This window comes from Cyanistes caeruleus, unplaced genomic scaffold, assembly GCF_971803275.1.
Source record: "Cyanistes caeruleus unplaced genomic scaffold, bCyaCae1.hap1.1 HAP1_SCAFFOLD_172, whole genome shotgun sequence".
NCBI lineage: Eukaryota > Metazoa > Chordata > Aves > Passeriformes > Paridae > Cyanistes > Cyanistes caeruleus.
The window spans coordinates 45,965-65,175 of NW_028255960.1; positions in this window are offsets into that span (position 1 = coordinate 45,965).

Below are 19,211 nucleotides of genomic sequence, written 5' to 3' on the forward strand. Positions count from 1 at the left end.
CACGACTCATGGCTCTCATTCCTGCTGGTGAGCAGAGGCTTGTGCCTGGTACCCTGTGCAATGGGTTTTCCACAACACCTTGTCCTTGTTCCTGCTGGTGAGCAAAGACTTGCAAGACATGGATCGCTCTGTACCCTACACCTGCTCCCTGCGCAATGGAATTCATCACAATGATCATCAATCTCATCTGGTTTTGGCCCTGCACCCCTCGCTTTGCAAAAGACTATAAAATTATACCCCAAACTTACCTTCCTTTGAGATCTCCCCAACGGACAGAACACTCTGCGTCGTTGGATGGCTGAGTGGACTTCGACGTTGGTAGCTATAATCCCCTTACTCTCTTTTCCTTATGCTTTGCTTTCTCTTTTCTTTCCCTCTATCGCATATTAGTGCTGATGAGCACTCAATAAACTGCGTTTTCTTGTTTAAGTTCTTGGTTTGCTGATAATCTTTTGTACTCTAAGACCAGCTAAAAGAACCACATCACGAATCCCACCTTGCGGATCGTGACACCATCCCACTTCCCATGTCTTCTCCAAGGTCATGTAGAAAGAACCACAGTTCAGTTCATGAGGTGTACCCTCCCTCTCTAGCTGGGGGACGCTGGGCTTGGAGTTTTGGGCTTGTGACCCGCACTGGTGCCATATGGGAACTGCTCTTCCTCATCTCTTCCCTCATTTCCCTCATCTCCTCTTTGAGTTCCTTAATCACAGCGGAAATCTTAGCCTGCTGCGGGCCATGGACCATACTGGCAAAATGTCTAAGCCTGGTCCCACCGTCTCTCGGCTGTTACCGGCATTAATCATTGCAATATAGGTGGTGTAGTCACGTGGCCCTAGATTTGCCAGACTCCACAACATCTGCACCTGACCTTGTCGGGGTCATTATCATGCAGTCCACCCCTCCCAAAGAGGACCTCTAATATCGCCACTTCTCTCAGCTGTTGGATCCCTTCCTCAATGGTTTTCCAGTCCCTTCTGTGATAGTGCTCTTCCATTCTCTCTCTGTGGACAAACCTCTCTCTTACACTCATCAAAAGCCACTCCCAGAGGGAAAGGGGCCCTTGCTCCCTGACGAATACCTGATTCACACCTGAGTCCTGGGTCAAGGGTCCCACATTCCTTGCCTCACCACCATCCAGCTGCACGCCTGTACCCATAAGGTCCCAGACCTGAAGTAACCAGGCTGTATAAGGCTCAAGCCCCCGCCTCAAAATGTCTTTTTGTAACTTACGGAGACTGTCATATGTCAGAGACTCAGTGATGATTTCAACTTCTGGCTCCCCTGTGGGTTGTGAGGGCCCTCCTTTCTTATCCTTATCAACAGGGTGCTGTGATTTCATCTTAGACTTCCTCGTTTCCACAGGGGCAACAGCTGCTGGCTGTGACTGCCCTTGTGGTTCAGCTGGAACCTGGACGGTTGTAACGTCTGTGGGTTCCACTGCTGCACCATCAGACTGTCCCTCTTCGAGGCAGGGGGAGGGTTTCCCAGCAGCTGAGGAAATGCACTCCTTTAGCATCTGGCCCATCTCATGCATCTGCTTCACCAGAACCCCCACCCACTCTGGGTGGTTCATTTCTGAGGTGGGCTGTGGGGCTGTGCCAGGCTCTGGAGCAGCACCCCCTGTCTCTGGGGCTGTGCCAGGCTCTGGGGCAGCACTCCCTGTCTCTGGGGCTGTGCCAGGCTCTGGAGCAACACTCCCTGTCTCTTTCCCTTTGTCTCTGAAGGCTAAGTAGAACAGGCCTATCAGTACCACCAGCCACTGTATGATGTCATTAGCATTCAGAGAAGATTTTAACCCTTTGAAAACTGGCGGGGTAGGCCCAAGGAACTGGGTGAAAGGTTGGGAGAAAATTTCCTCAGCTATCTTTTCCTCCCAGTAGGTACCATTATTAAAGTAACCCAAAAACCATCCAGTTAGTGTGTGACAGCTCTGAATCCATGAGCCCGCTGTCCAGAGGACGTTAAACATCCATGAATTCCTCACCTTATCAATCCACAAAACAAACTGGATAATAGCCATAGCCTTAGTTATAGGACCCATATTTAGGTAAGGTGCAGCAAATGGGAGAAGTATAGCTGTGACCACATGCCCCCCCAAACCTGGGTAAGCTAAACAACATGGTTCTACCTAACAAGGTTTCTAAATCCAGCATACAAAGGCGTTATAAATTTGTATTGTGATATTGGCTTTCGCAGATGAATATTATATATTAAATACTTTTTAGCTATGCTAACAAGTCTTAAGTTTAAAAGAATTTCCTAGGTACAAGGCAAGGAAACCCCAGAGGGCAAGGACAGTGGGGCCCAAGCTGTTATCAGAACAATAGAACCCAAACTGTTATCAGCGGAAGATATGAAGACCAGCTGCCCTCAGGGGAAGGATGAGGGGCCCAGGCTGTTATCAACAAGTGACCATCTGCAGCAAAAAGGAAACCAAACTCCAAAGTAATTCTGACCAGCTAGAATAACGATAACCAGCAAAAATCATGCTGACCAGCAGAAAATAACATGATCCAAGAAGGTGGAACCAGGGAGGGGACATGCTTGAATATGCATTAACCTCTCACAGCAAAGATGGGATAAAAAGGACACTCCTGAGATACCAGGTATAATAAATTAATCTATGAGTAAAAATTCGTAAAGGTATAATTAAAATATATATGTGATTGCGATGTCATAAAAATATAACATATAATGAGAATAAGTCCTCCGGATCTGGTCGTGATTCTCCTCCGAGAGGCAACAGATTGCAGCCAAGTACCCAGATAACAATCACAAGCAGGCACATCAGCCCCGAAAGAATGGGCAGGACACGGGCCATCGAACAAACAAAGGAACGGGCCCGGACGAGATATCGCCGAGCCCGAGCATCTCCGCCCTGCCCACCTGTGTTGGAGAAATGGAAAAATGGAAAAACTAGACAAAGGAAGAGGAGACAGCCAAGATAGCCATCGGCTCCAGGATGAGTCCCACCACTCCACCCTAATGGCCCGGACCAAAATGATATCAAAAAGACATCCTGGACCTCTTTACATATGAGGGGCCTCTGCCCAACGTCTATTGACCCTATTCTCCAGTGCCAGGAAATCCATTCTTCGAACAATCAAGAACCTCTTAACAAAGAGTGCCTGCTTGGAATTTGGCCTCAGGACACAAACTGCCTATAAAAACCCAGGCCAAGGGACTCTCAGGCGTGGATTTGGGAGCACCTATACCTTGCGTATAGACCCTGTCCACCCAGTGCTGCGCTGCTTATTTTATTGTGGTTTTTTCTCGTTGTTCGAATTTATTATTGTTTGATAATAAATTTTCTCTTTTATATAACCCGAAATTGCCTTTGCATTTATAACAGTTTGGTGCCGTGACTCGGATAGGAGAAATTGCAGGAGAATCTCGCTACCCAGGACGGGTACCCCCGCTGATTTTAGCGGCCTGGTGAGCCGAGAACCTCCGCAGCACATTCCTATATCCGAACCAAATTTAGGCTAAGGTAAAACCACAATAAAAAAGGATAAAGGATCCAGAGAGCTCGGGAAGGCGCACAGCCTTCGAGAAAGCCGCGGCTTGGTAGCTCGTAAAAAGTCATCTGTGCACGAAGACGCCCTTGCAAGAAAATAGCTGTAAGTATTGTGAGGTTGAGCTAGTGATTGGGCGATTGTGTGAGACGTGATCTGATCACGAAGCGAGTGCGGACTTCAAGGTCGCGGTTCCATCCTCCCGCGAGGGAATTGGCCGGCCGAGAAGGAAGCGATTTGGTGTGAGAAAGGTCTCTCTTTACACGGTTGTAAAAACCTAGGACGAAGGAGGTCCTGGGGGACTGATCACAGGAGGCTGAAAGGGGAAGAGGATGTCCTGTCGAGCTTGGGAATAAGTAAACCCTTTCAGTCAACGGGCCTAGGTAGAGGTCCAGCAGGAAAATCGAGTGCGGAATACAAGAGTCCCCAGTACAGCTAACTGAGTGGTGAGTATTGGCAAGAAACTTTGATTTTTCTGGCAAAAGGAAAAGAAGGAACACAACGCAGGAAAGGTAAGGAAATTTTTTTAATAATGGGACAAAGGAAAAGTAAAATACAGAAGAAAGAGAGCGAAAAGGGTCCCTCCGAACAAGTGAAGGGATCGTTGGACATCCCACCAGAAAGTCCCTTGGGGTGGATGTTAAAATACTGGGAAAATTGCCCTGAAAGGAAAAAGAGATCAAAAGCAAAAATGATCAAGTATTGTTCTGAGATCTGGGGAGGACAAGAACTAAGAAACCACCTCATTTGGCCCGTGTTGGGCACATTTGAGAGGTGGACTTGTAATGAGTTGCTCTCTCATATAGAGAGCAAAGTTCCCTCGGATCCCGAGGAGAAGGAATATGCCAGGCTCTGGCTAACCGCCAGAGTAGGGCTATTCCCGGTTAAACAAAAGCAGGGATCAAGGGCCGAAAACTGGGAACCCCTTGATCATTTGCCCCCTCCGTACCACGGACCGGCAGGGCCCCCTGCAGCGGACCAAGTGGTGCCATCGGCACCCGCAGGCTCCGCAGAACAACCAGCTGAGGTACTCACATCTCGAGCAAAGGAGTCTGTACCGGCAGTGATACCGGCAACACTCCCTTTGCCCCTGCCTGGGAAAAATCAAGCTGCTGCAATCTCCTCGGAGACACTGCAGGCACAAGGTTGGGGGACACGCTACCCACAGTTACCAGACTGGCTGTCCCAGTCGGGGCACTCATCTCTAAATGAGAGAGTCCCTCCGGGTAATCACGTAGCAGCAGAATACCCGCAGACAAGAGACCGAGCCCACACGAACCACAGTTCCCCTCCTGCGAGTAGAACCAGGTTAAAAGTAAAAACGGGAGGTGAAGAAAGGGGACAGATTGGGAATGGACACCATATGTTCCCTCTCAGAGGGGTACCAACAGCCCCAGGAGTTATCGGATTTGTAAATGTTCCCCTCAATTCAGGGGATGTGCGGGCGTTTAAAAAGGAAATGGGGCGATTGTTAGATGATCCATTTGGGGTGGCTGAGAGGTTGGATGAATTCTTGGGAAGTAGCATATATACCTACGAAAATCTCATGGCCATCCTGAGATCACTGTTTAGCCAAGAAGAAAGAGAAATGATGAAACAGGCAGGTATCAGAGACTGGGAACGGCGTAACCCACAGGGGACACCAGGTGACCAGAAGTGGCCCAGTATGAGCCCGAGTTGGAATGCCCAGACGGAGGAAGGTAGGAGGAGCATGATTGATCTGAGAAATCTAATCGTGCAAGGAATAAGAGAGGCAGTACCCCGCGGGCAGAATATTAGTAAAGCATTTAGGGAATGCCAGGGAAAGGAGGAGACACCTACCGAATGGTTAGAGAGATTGCGGTTGAGTTTGCAGATCTACTCTGGAACTGACCCTAGCTCTCTGGTGGGGGAAGTCCTGCTTAAAACCCAATTTGTGGCAAAATCATGGGAAGATATCAGGCGGAAATTGGAAAAGATAGATGGGTGGCAGGAGAAAAGTCTCCAAGAGCTTTTAAGAGAAGCTCAAAAGATTTACATGAGGAGAGAGGATGAAAAGCAGAAACACCAGGCTAAAATATTGGTGGCTGCAGTAAAGGAAGTACAAAAGAAAGATCAGATAAGCGGTAAGTTTAAAACTGTACCGAAAAGGCAAAAGAGGTTTTATCAAGGCGGTCCCACTCCCCGGAAGGATCTTCCGGAGTGCTACTACTGCAAAAAGGTAGGGCATATCCAGAGGGACTGCAGGCAGAAATTAAAAGATGAAAAGGTATTTCAAGAGGATTAGGGATGTCTTGGGCTTTTTCACATGGGGACAGAAACAGCAAAGGAGCCCTTGATAAAGTTGAAAGTGGGTCCCCACCGCCAGGAAATAAACTTCCTGGTTGATACGGGTGCTGAAAGAAGCACCTTGCAAAAGTTACCAAAGGGATGTGTGGCAAGCAAAGAAAAAGTTGTCGTAATTGGTGCTAAGGGAGATCCCTTCAAAGTCTCGGTAATAAAAGATGTAGAAATTGAATCACACAATAAGGTATGTTTGGGAAACTTGCTACTAGTAGAAGAAGCTGATTATAATTTATTAGGGAGAGATATGATTATTGCACTAGGTATAAATATTGCTGTAAGAAATTCCGAATTGGTAATAAAGATATTCAAGTTAACCCCAAAAGATGAAAGGGAAATTGACCCCAAAGTGTGGCACTCTAAAGGGGAGGTGGGAAAGCTGAATATTACCCCCATTAAAATTGAAATAGAGAATCCCGAAGAACCGATAAGGGTCAAACAATACCCAATCCCGATAGAAGGGAGAAGGGGTCTGAAAGTAGTAATTGATGACCTTCTCAAAGGAGGTACTCTCGAACCCTGTATGTCCCAACACAACACCCCCATCCTGTCAGTAAAGAAAGCGGATGGGAGCTTCCGATTGGTCCAGGATCTTAGAGCAGTAAATGCTAGGACCCGAACCAGATTCCCGGTAGTGGCGAATCCTTATACTTTGCTAAACAGACTCTCACCTGAGGATGTATGGTATAGTGTAATTGATTTAAAAGACGCCTTCTGGACCTGTCCTCTGGAGGAAAGGAGTAGAAATTTCTTCGCCTTTCAGTGGGAGGACCCGGACACAAACCGAAAGCAACAGCTGAGGTGGACGGTCCTCCCCCAGGGGTTTGTAGAATCCCCAAATCTGTTCAGACAGGCTCTGGAACAACTACTCACCCAATTCATTCCAGAGGAGGGGACAAAATTGTTACAATATGTAGATGACTTGTTAATTGCCGGAACGACGGAAGAAAAGGTGAAGAAAAGCACGATTTCTTTACTGAATTTCTTGGGACAGAAGGGGCTAAAAGTATCAAAATCCAAATTGCAATTCACAGAGCCCGAAGTAAAATACCTTGGTCATTGGATATCTCAAGGGAAAAAGAAATTAGACCCTGAGAGAGTGGCAGGGATTCTTGCACTCCCTGCCCCAAAAACAAAAAGACAGATAAGACAATTTTTGGGGCTCCTGAGATATTGCAGACAATGGATTGAAGGATTTAGTGAAAAGGTAAAATTTCTGTATGAAAGGTTAAACACTGATAGATTGAAATGGACGGTGCAGGATGAAGTTAAATTTCAAGAATTAAAGAATGCTCTCATAACTACCCCAGTATTAACTTTGCCAGACACTAATAAAGAGTTCCAGTTGTTTGTGGACGTGAGTGGACAAACAGCACAAGGAGTTTTGACCCAGGAATGGGCAGAAAGAAAAAGCCCATAGGATTTTTGTCAAAAATCCTAGATCCAGTTAGTCGGGGCTGGCCTACTTGCCTGCAAGCAATTGTGGCAGTAGCTCTGTTGGTTGGGGAAGCTAAAAAGATAACTTTTGGAGCCCCCTTGGTAGTTTACACCCCACACGATGTAAGAAATATCTTACAACAGAAAGCGGAGAAATGGTTAACCGATTCAAGGCTTCTGAAATATGAAGCCATGTTAATCAGTTCACCGGGTCTGGAACTAAAAACAACTACTGCACAGAATCCCACGCAGTTTTTGTTTGGAGAACCAACAGGAAAGCTAATTCATAATTGTATTGAGACAGTAGAACTGCAAACCAAGGTAAGACCGGACTTGCAGGATCAGGAACTGGAAGGAGGGGAGAAATGGTTCATTGACGGTTCCTCAAGGGTAGTTGAAGGAAAGCGAAAATCAGGATACGCCATCATAAACGGCATGACAGGGCAAACTATAGAATCGGGCCCACTGCAGGCAAGCTGGTCTGCACAGGCTTGTGAGCTGTATGCTCTCCTAAGAGCTCTTCAGGGTTTAAAAGGAAAAAGGGGGACCATTTACACGGATTCAAGGTATGCATTTGGAGTGGTTCATACTTTTGGAAAAATATGGGAAGAAAGGGGTTTGATTAACACGAAAGGGAAGGGATTAATACACGGAGAAATAATCAGGCAAATTTTGGAAGCAGTCAGAGAGCCACAAGAGATATCGGTTGTTCACGTGAAAGGACACCAAACTGGGTGGCAATTTCACACAAGAGGGAACAATTGGGCAGACAAAGAAGCAAAACAAGCGGCTTTGTTAACAGTAAGTATTCCTGAGATAGTCCCAAAGGAATCACCAGAGGTTTCCATGCTCCCCTCGGAAAAGGAGCTGGAAGAATTCAAAAGGGTAGGAGGCTACCTCGAAAAAGGTAAATGGTGGTTACCGGACGGGAGAGAGTTAGTCCCAAAGGGAATAGCCAAGGGAATACTCAGAAGGTTGCACGAACAGACACATTGGGGAACCAGGGCATTGGCAGAACAATTCTTAAAGTTTTTTTGGATGCAAAGGAATCTTTGAACTTGCCAAACAAGAGGTACAGGGGTGTGTGATATGCCAGAAGGTGAATCGGGCAAATTTTAAACAATCAACTTGGGGAAGCCGGCCGCTCTCATACCGGCCGTTTGAAAGAATCCAAGTAGATTTCACAGAACTACCAAAAATTGGTAGGAATAAATATGTGCTGGTAATTGTAGATAAGTTAACACATTGGGTAGAGGCTTTTCCCAGAGCAAAGGCTACCGTCCAAACGGTGTCAAAAATTTTACTAGAAGAAATAATTCCCAGATATGGGATAGTGGACCATATTGATTCAGATCAAGGCACGCATTTTACTTCGAAAATCATTAAACAATTATCAGAAGCATTAGGAATAAGGTGGCAATATCACACCCCCTGGCATCCTCAGAGTTCGGGGCAAGTGGAAAGAATGAATCAAACATTGAAATCACAGTTATCTAAACTGATGATTGAAACAAAGATGTCCTGGATCAAATGTTTTCCCCTGACATTGTTGAATATCAGAACCATGCCACATTCTGGAACAGGATTATCCCCCTTTGAAATGCTATCTGGAATGCCATATAAGCATGGAATGCCGGTAGCCCATCCTCAAGTAGAGGATGTGCGAATCCAACCGTATCTTATTTCTATCAATAAAAACTTACAGGAATTAAGAAGAAGAGGATTGATTCCCCAAAGCACAACATTGGGATTTCCAATCCATCAGATTCGACCGGGAGATAAAGTACTGATCAAGGTGTGGAAGGAGCTCCCCCTCAGTCCTCATTGGGAAGGTCCATTTCTCATCCTTCTGACTACAGATACCGCAATTCGAACTGCCGAGAAGGGGTGGACACACTCTTCTCGGGCAAAAAAGGTCACGGATTACAATTCTTCTGAGTGGAAGGTCACTACCCCTCCGGGAGAATTGAAAATCAAGTTTCGGCGTCACCACAAATGACAAGCAAAGGACAGATAAGTTGTATAAATTCCGATTGTTACTGTTTTCCATTTGTACACTTTGAGTGTGCTTATTGTAAGCAAATTTGGGTGGCTCATTGCTTAGGAGGGAACCAACCTAGGGGTTTGTGTAACCAGTGCCTAGAAAAGGAATTAGACCAGACCAATCGTTTCCTGATACTTGCTATCTGGGCGGGCTTGTTGGAACTAGACTCTCCTGAGTGGTTTCAATTTTTCCAAAAAGGACTGAGAGGGAAACTCGACTGCAAAGCAGAACCTCTAGTGATCGAGTGCCGCCAAACAGTAAACGTACCGTGTAGGATTGACCTGATCAAAGCATCTCGGTGGGCTACCTTTAAGAGAAGGTACGCCATCAGGACTTCAAGGGCCCCTGAAGACAGTCCCTGCTGCCGAGAAGATGGTTACCCCCGCCGTATGTTCCTATACGGGCGAAGGGCATGGCAGAGGGATGCAATGGTGGGGAATCCTGATGATCCTGAACCTAGCCATGTGCTTGGCCGAGGGAACGAGTCCCGAGGCGCCTCCGGGGGAGAGTCCCCCGGGGAAGTGTGAGCAGTGCTGGACAGCCACAGAAACCGAGCGATTGATCGACTGTCCTCCGGAACTGCACGCAGGGGTATGCTGGTCGAATGATTCCCAATTGAATCTGTGTAAATTAAAGGGAAAGGTTTGGTGCTCCAACCCAGGAGCAAGTATTATGGAAAAGCAATTTCGGACCTCGAAAGAACAAAAGATTCAAACGACCCACCTCCGAAACAAAAGAGAGAGAAGGGGAGTCCCTCCAATTTCGGTCTGTGGACAGTGTAACAAAACTGTCTGGATTGGGGGGAAGAGGCAATCAACTTTTATAGCTTATTTTCAAGTCAACCCTCTTTGCTACAATAAAGCAAACTTAAAACCGTGTACTATTGGGGGAAAAATGTATTGGGAAGGGAAAAATTTAAAACATGTAATGAAAACTTCTTTTAATAACGAACCTATAATATTAGATTTGTTAAAAAGCAATGATGATCGAGTATGTTTACAGTTCGACCAGGTATTCTGTTTTTCTAAAGATGAGGAAGGGTTAGACCCTGAAAGTAAAATAAAACAGCTAACACTGGAGCTAAAAAGACGAGAAATGGAAAATAAGAAAAGGAGATTAGAACAAGAGAGGCTAAACTCTCTCAGTGAGCAGTATGAACAGTTGGAAAAACAATATGATAATTGGGGGTTGCCCAGCCCCAACCAGAACCTATTTATAGATCTAATGCAAGAAATTGCCACCGAATTAGGTCTATCTAACTGTTGGATATGTGGTGGTTTAAAATCGGCCGAAAGATGGCCATGGAAGGGAGAGGAATTAACCCCAGAACAATTGCTAAAATGGACAGGACTAAAATTATCCAGAACTACTCGGAGACCCGAGGGATGGGTAATTGATAAAAGAATAATTGGAACTTTCTGCATTAGTCGGGAAGGGAGGGAATTTACCGATTTGGTAGGGTACACCCCGTGTGTGAATACTCTCACGGTAAATTCAGATAGCAAAACAAAGGTCTGGCAACCAGAACCACCCGAGGGTTATTGGAGCCACTCTCGGGAGAATAACTGCTAATGGGTAGACATAATTGGACTCTGTTGGAATAAAAATCCTGGGGCCAACCCCTTCCATGCATTTAAAGGCCTGAGGGAATATTGGGAGGATCCGGCGAAAACAAACCAAGGTTGGGAGGCACCGGACGGAATTTACTGGATATGCGGGAAAAAGGCATACAGTGAATTACCAAGGAAGTGGAAAGGATCCTGCACACTTGGGATAATTCGGCCCTTTTTCTTCACGTTACCTAAAGATGAAAGTAAGTCTTTAGGTGCTCCCCTCTTTGAAACGTTAGCACGACAAAAGAGGGAATTAAAGCGAGAACTACCGATGGCGGGAGGCAATCATAAGTGGAAAGGGGAGGAATGGCCTGCCGAGAGGATCATTCAATATTATGGGCCCGCCACATGGGCAAATGACGGCAGTTGGGGTTACCGAACTCCCATTTATCTCCTCAATCGGCTTATTAGGTTGCAGGCTGTAGTAGAAGTAGTCTCAAACCACACTTCAGAAGCCCTAGGACTCCTAGCAAAACAACATTCGCAGATGAGAGCCTTTGTATATCAAAATAGATTAGCTCTCGACTATTTGCTAGCCGAGGAGGGAGGAGTGTGTGGAAGATACAATGAATCCGAGTGTTGCATGGAAATAGATGACTACGGAGAAACTATAAAGGGACTAGTGGCTGAAATAAAAAAGGTGGCACATGTGCCGGTCCAGAAATGGAATTCCATTTTACAAGCCTCCTGGTGGGAGCAAATATTTGGACAGGGGGCTTGGTGGAAGAAACTAGTGTTCTTTATAGGGTGTTTGGTTGCCGGAATCATTTTTCTACCTTGTTTAATTCCTTGTCTGATCAGATTGATACATTCTGTAGTACAAGGAATGCAAATTGCCGTCCTCCCAATAGACCCGGAAAAAGCACAAGGGAAAACAGCTCCTCTTTCTAAACTAATGAAGTTAGAAGAGGAGACGGAAAATAAAAATGCACTTAAGGCCTTGGAAAAGTTTGAAAAGAAAACAAAATAGATTAGGAGAAATGCAAAATATTCCTCCTACAGTAACAGTTTAATAAAATACGAATTTTTAATGTGATAAATTATTAGGCGGGGGACTGTAATAAATTAATCTATGAGTAAAAATTTGTAAAGGTATAATTAAAATATATATGTGATTGCGATGTCATAAAAATATAACATATAATGGGAATAAGTCCTTCTCCGGATCTGGTCGTGATTCTCCTCCGAGAGGCGACAGATTGCAGCCAAGTACCCAGATAACAATCACAAGCAGGCACATCAGCCCCGAAAGAATGGACAGGACATGGGCCATCGAACAAACAAAGGAACGGCCCGGACGAGATATCGCCGAGCCCGAGCATCTCCGCCCTGCCCACCTGTGTTGGAGAAAAATGGAAAAACTAGACAAAGGAAGAGGAGACAGCCGAGATAGCCATCGGCTCCAGGATGGGTCCCACCACTCCACCCTAATGGCCCGGACCAAAATGATATCAAAAAGACATCCTGGACCTCTTTACATATGAGGAGCCTCTACCCAACGTCTATTGACCCTATTCTCCAGTGCCAGGAAATCTATTCTTCGAACAATCAAGAACCTCTTAACAAAGGGTGCCTGCTTGGAATTTGGCCTCAGGACACAAACTGCCTATAAAAACCCAGGCCAAGGGACTCTCAGGCGTGGATTTGGGAGCACCTATACCTTGCCTATAGACCCTGTCCACCCAGCGCTGCGCTGCTTATTTTATTGTGTTTTTTTCTCGTTGTTCAAATTTATTATTGTTTGATAATAAATTTTCTCTTTTATATAACCCGAAATTGCCTTTGCATTTATAACAATAAGGTGAGGAATTCATGGATGTTTAACGTCCTCTGGACAGCGGGCTCATGGATTCAGAGCTGTCACACACTAACTGGATGGTTTTTGGGTTACTTTAATAATGGTACCTACTGGGAGGAAAAGATAGCTGAGGAAATTTTCTCCCAACCTTTCACCCAGTTCCTTGGGCCTACCCCGCCAGTTTTCAAAGGGTTAAAATCTTCTCTGAATGCTAATGACATCATACAGTGGCTGGTGGTACTGATAGGCCTGTTCTACTTAGCCTTCAGAGATAAAGGGAAAGAGACAGGGAGTGCTGCCCCAGAGCCTGGCACAGCCCCAGAGACAGGGGGTGCTGCTCCAGAGCCCGGCACAGCCCCACAGCCCACCTCAGAAATGAACCACCCAGAGTGGGTGGGGGTTCTGGTGAAGCAGATGCATGAGATGGGCCAGATGCTAAAGGAGTGCATTTCCTCAGCTGCTGGGAAACCCTCCCCCTGCCTCGAAGAGGGACAGTCTGATGGTGCAGCAGTGGAACCCACAGACGTTACAACCGTCCAGGTTCCAGCTGAACCACAAGGGCAGTCACAGCCAGCAGCTGTTGCCCCTGTGGAAACGAGGAAGTCTAAGATGAAATCACAGCACCCTGTTGATAAGGATAAGAAAGGAGGGCCCTCACAACCCACAGGGGAGCCAGAAGTTGAAATCATCACTGAGTCTCTGACATATGACAGTCTCCGTAAGTTACAAAAAGACATTTTGAGGCGGGGGCTTGAGCCTTATACAGCCTGGTTACTTCAGGTCTGGGACCTTATGGGTACAGGTGTGCAGCTGGATGGTGGTGAGGCAAGGAATGTGGGACCCTTGACCCAGGACTCAGGTGTGAATCAGGTATTTGTCAGGGAGCAAGGGCCCCTTTCCCTCTGGGAGTGGCTTTTGATGAGTGTAAGAGAGAGGTTTGTCCACAGAGAGAGAATGGAAGAGCACTATCACAGAAGGGACTGGAAAACCATTGAGGAAGGGATCCAACAGCTGAGAGAAGTGGCGATATTAGAGGTCCTCTTTGGGAGGGGTGGACAGCATGATAATGACCCCGGCAAAGTCAGGTGCACTGGGCAGATGTTGTGGAGTCTGGCAAATCTAGGGCCACGTGACTACACCACCTATATTGCAATGATTAATGCCGGTAACAGCCGAGAGACGGTGGGACCAGGCTTAGACATTTTGCCAGTATGGTCCATGGCCCGCAGCAGGCTAAGATTTCCGCTGTGATTAAGGAACTCAAAGAGGAGATGAGGGAAATGAGGGAAGAGATGAGGAAGAGCAGTTCCCATATGGCACCAGTGCGGGTCACAAGCCCAAAACTCCAAGCCCAGCGTCCCCCAGCTAGAGAGGGAGGGTACACCTCATGAACTGAACTGTGGTTCTTTCTACATGACCTTGGAGAAGACATGGGAAGTGGGATGGTGTCACGATCCGCAAGGTGGGATTCGTGATGTGGTTCTTTTAGCCGGTCTTAGAGTACAAAAGATTATCAGCAAACCAAGGACTTAAACAAGAAAACACAGTTTATTGAGTGCTCATAATATGCGATAGAGGGAAAGAAAAGAGAAAGCAAAGCATAAGGAAAAGAGAGTAAGGGGATTACAGCTACCAACGTCGAAGTCCACTCAGCCATCCAACGACGCAGAGTGTTCTGTCCGTTGGGGAGATCTCAAAGGAAGGTAAGTTTGGGGTATAATTTTATAGTCTTTTGCAAAGCGAGGGGTGCAGGGCCAAAACCAGATGAGATTGATGATCATTGTGATGAATTCCATTGCGCAGGGAGCAGGTGTAGGGTACAGAGCGATCCATGTCTTGCAAGTCTTTGCTCACCAGCAGGAACAAGGACAAGGTGTTGTGGAAAACCCGTTGCACAGGGTACCACACACAAACCTCTGCTCACCAGCAGGAATGAGAGCCATGAGTCGTGGAAAACCCGTTGCGCAGGTTACCAAGCCTCTGCTCACCAGCAGGAACGAGAGCAGTGTACCGTGCAACGTCCTGCAAACAATCACTGAGCAAACATCCATTTCAGCTAGGCCCAAACCCCCAAACCAAGTCCCTTGTGATATTCAGGGTCTCAGTCTCTGTCCTTGAGACGGTTGTGAGACAGATGAGGGAATCTTCGGACCGTCTCTTACAGATGGGAAACCCACTTCTGCCCTGGCAGCACGAGTGCGTCAACTCAGGGAGGGAACCATTAACCAGAAAGGTTCCACTAAAGTGAAGGTAGCCTCAACCTCCCGTCACCAAACTGCCAGATATTGCAGAAAAGAAGATGATCCCCTTGAAGGAACCTCTAGCATGTATGCCCAGGGAGGAGAGGATGACCAGTGCTGGAGGGGCCCTGCCTCTAGCCAGGAAGAGGCACGGGAAAACCGGGTCTTTTGGACGGTGTGGATCCGATGGCCTGGCATATCAGAGCCACAAAAATACGAAGCTTTAGTTGATACTGGTGCACAGTGTACCCTAATGCCATCAGGACATGTGGGGACAGAACCTGTTTCCATTGCTGGGGTGACGGGGGGATTGCAGCAGTTGACTCTGTTGGAAGCCAAGGTGAGCCTGACTGGGGAAGAGTGGCAGAAACATCCCATTGTGACTGGCCCAGAGGCCCCGTGTATTCTGGGCATAGACTTCCTTTGTCTAGGCTATTACAAAGACCCAAAGGGACTCAGGTGGGCTTTTGGAATAGCTGCTGTGGAGGCAGAGGATATTAAGCAATTGAACACCTTGCCTGGACTATCAGAGAACCCATCTGCAGTAGGACTCCTGAAGGTGGAAGAACAGCGAGTACCAATTGCCACCTCGACTGTGCACCGCCGGCAGTATAGGACAAATCGAGATGCTGTGATCCCCATCCACAAGATGATCCGAGAGCTGGAGAGCCAAGGGGTGGTCAGCAAAACCCACTCCCCCTTCAACAGCCCCATCTGGCCTGTGCACAAGTCTGACAGAGAATGGAGATTGACTGTGGACTATCGTGCACTGAATGAAGTGACTCCACCGCTGAGCGCTGCCGTGCCGGACATGCTGGAGCTCCAGTATGAGCTGGAGTCCAAAGCAGTGAAGTGGTACGCCACTATTGACATTGCCAATGCATTTTTCTCCATTCCCCTGGCAGCAGAATGCAGGCCTCAGTTTGCCTTCACGTGGAGGGGAATGCAATACACTTGGAACCGACTGCCTCAGGGGTGGAGCACAGCCCCACCATCTGCCATGGACTGATCCAGGCTGCCCTGGAAAAGGGTGAGGCTCCAGAACATCTGCAGTACATTGATGACATCATTGTGTGGGGGAACACAGCAGTGGAAGTATTTGAGAAAGGAGAAAAGATCATCCAGATTCTGCTACAAGCTGGCTTTGCCATCAAGAAGAACAAAGTCAAAAGACCTGCTCGAGAGATCCAGTTCCTGGGAGTAAAGTGGCAAGACGGACGGCATCAGATTCCCACTGAGGTCGTCAATAAGATCGCTGCAATGTCTCCACCCACCAGCAAGAAGGAAACACAAGCTTTCTTACGTGCCATAGGTTTTTGGAGGATGCACATTCCTGAGTACAGCCAGATCGTGAGCCCTCTCTACATGGTTACCCGAAAAAAGAACACTTTCCAGTGGGGCCCTGAACAGCAGCAAGCCTTTGCTCAGATCAAACAGGAGATTGCCCATGCAGTAGCCCTTGGCCCAGTCAGGACAGGACCAGACGTGAAGAACGTGCTCTACTCTGCAGCCGGGAACAATGGCTTATCCTGGAGCCTTTGGCAGAAAGTGCCTGAGGAGACTCGAGGCCGACCACTGGGATTCTGGAGGCGAAGCTACAGAGGGTCCAAAGCCAACTACATTCCCACAGAGAAGGAAATCTTGGCTGCCTATGAAGGAGTTCAAGCTGCCTCAGAAGTGACTGGCCCAGAAGCACAACTCCTCCTGCACCCCAACTGCCAGTGCTGGGGTGGATGTTAGTTAGCAGACAGTTGGTCAGGACTACACACAGCACAATTACCATAAGCAGTTTGTTCCATGCAAATGACAGCATGCCTGCAGAATCACAGCTAAGGCTTTAAAGTTAAATGAACTTTTAACTATGCTCACATTAACTCTTGAAGGGCGAATACTTACACTTTATACTAATATCTTTTCTAAACTTATCAATAACCTACAAATAACAATTATCACACAAGCTACACTCTTTATCTTAAACTACTATCTAACTACTTTTAACACATGTGCTCTGGTATTCATGCAATCTAAGCGTGAAAGCAATTTGCTTAAAGGGTAAAATACAATTACAATTTGCTTTTATATACAGTTAGATGGAGTCTCTATACTCTTCTAGATCTTCTGTAAAACTCTTCTCACAAACAATGATTTAACGTGATTCAGTCTTGGAATATCCACTGCTCCTGTGATGTCAACTGGCAGCTGATCGGTGACTGAGTGAGGGCATCGATGTTCAGCTTGTTCTTCACATCTTCTAAATCTTAAAACAGAGAATAACTGAAAAAAATCGGTAGAGACACAACATCATAATAACAACATGAAATTTCTGTTGGCAAACTGTCTGTGTAGTGCTCAGACACAACTGTGTCCTGACAGCTCCACTTCTGATCTTGTTTGGAGTATTAAGGCTGTGTGGTGACGTCTGTGTTTACTGGATCTCATGTTTTCAAAGGCAGACAGTCTGGTCAGATGAACAGGTGACCTTTTTTCAATCTTTTAACAAAACACAGGCATTTCTCCCCTTGAAGTTAATGAATTACATTAATCAAATGCTTCTAAGGCATCAATTCCCCCCATTTTTTAAAGAAAAAAAATAAAAAAGTACATGGACTGCCCGCTCTGCTGCTGCTCTCTGCTGCTGTTATCTCTAGAAGGTTTGAGCAAAGTCTCCGTCATCCCCCACACACTCTCGCAGAGAGGAAAACGGAAAGAAAAACCTCACAAAGGTAACTTTAACAAATGCAGTTCTTTCTCTCAATATTTCTCTCGTTGTTCACAGATAGAGGAAAAAGGGCACGATTTTACAAAAACAGGCAATGTTACACGAAAAGCCTCTCAGGGCCAGGTGGTAACAATGGTGACCATTGCAGCTTATCAACTTTTAATTACAGTGATAAATTTCGAAGTTAGCAATTTTTTGGCTGTTTTGTCTCTCTTTGAAGCCACCTGTCTGAGACACCTGTTTCTGCTCAACTGCTTCTGTAATTGTCCAGCATGGCCTTGGAGATTTTTTTTCTGCTCTGCCTCTGCCCTGGGGGTGCCTTTGTTCTCTGCACACACCTCAGTGCTTTCCCCCATGTCCCCCTGGTTTGGGTAGAAACCAAGCTAAATTTGGCTTCTCTTCTTCCAGGGTAGTAAAGTTGGAGCTTAAATAAGACTGTAGTGTTAAAAGTGTCTCCAAAAGTGAAGCAAATAGTTCAGGACGTATCACATCCTGCCGTAGCTGAACAGATTCTGTTTGTTGTTTCAGCATTTGCTGTGGAATTTCTTTCTCATTATTTTCTTCTCTCTGACTCTCCCTCCCTCTCTCCAAGGACGGCATAGACAGGAATGCTCACCCAGCAATGGGAGGTAGGGACGGCTGCTGTGACACAGGTAGAATTACAGGGCTCACAGCCTCAGCATATCTCACTTTTCTGTTTTTTAAGGTATTAATTACAATCTGCCAAGTGGGACCGAGAGACAGAGTGTCCTTGCTTTTCCCTGTAATTATTCTCTGTCACAACAAATCTCCTGTATCTTTCGATTCTTCCGGGCACCCGCGCCTATTATCTGTAGCCCATAAAACGAGCTTGTCCAGGTCTTATCCCCTGACTGCTTTGCCTTGTTTAATGAGAATACTCAGAAGCAGCTTTTTCGCTGACGCAAACTCAATTTCCATGCTAACAGCACATGGCAGGGGGAAGGTCACGACCCCTCACTTACTCCTCCGCCTTCGGTCTCCCCCAGAGACCTGCCTCCTTTTTCCACATCTCACCGCGCCGTGTCTCACTGCGCTCAGGTCGCCTATTTGGTACCGATCCACGTCCGCGGCTTCCAGCGCCCAGATTCACTCCACCGGCTCCACCACTGAATCCCCTCAGCCCATGAGAGGTTCCTGTTCGGAGCGCCAGATATTGAGAGACTATTCACAAGTCTTCACAGAAGTAAAAGTGAATGCCATTTATTTCTATCTTTAGCACCTTTTATAGTGTTTGCCAGGACCTGCGGTCTAAGCAAGTTACTATTGGCTAATACACATTGGTTTACATTTTTTCTCTTAGACACAAGGATATTGTTTTTCTTCATTCTCTCTGCTTCAGGGAAGTTTCAAGGACATTAGCCTTTAATATCACGACTTATGCCAAAGGCTGGTTTGTGCAGACAGGCCTTTACTAAAATATCATGCCCACCTTCTGTTAAAATATTCTCTACACCAGTGTCTCCATCTGCCTGCACTGTGCAGCCACGGAGAAGAGCAGA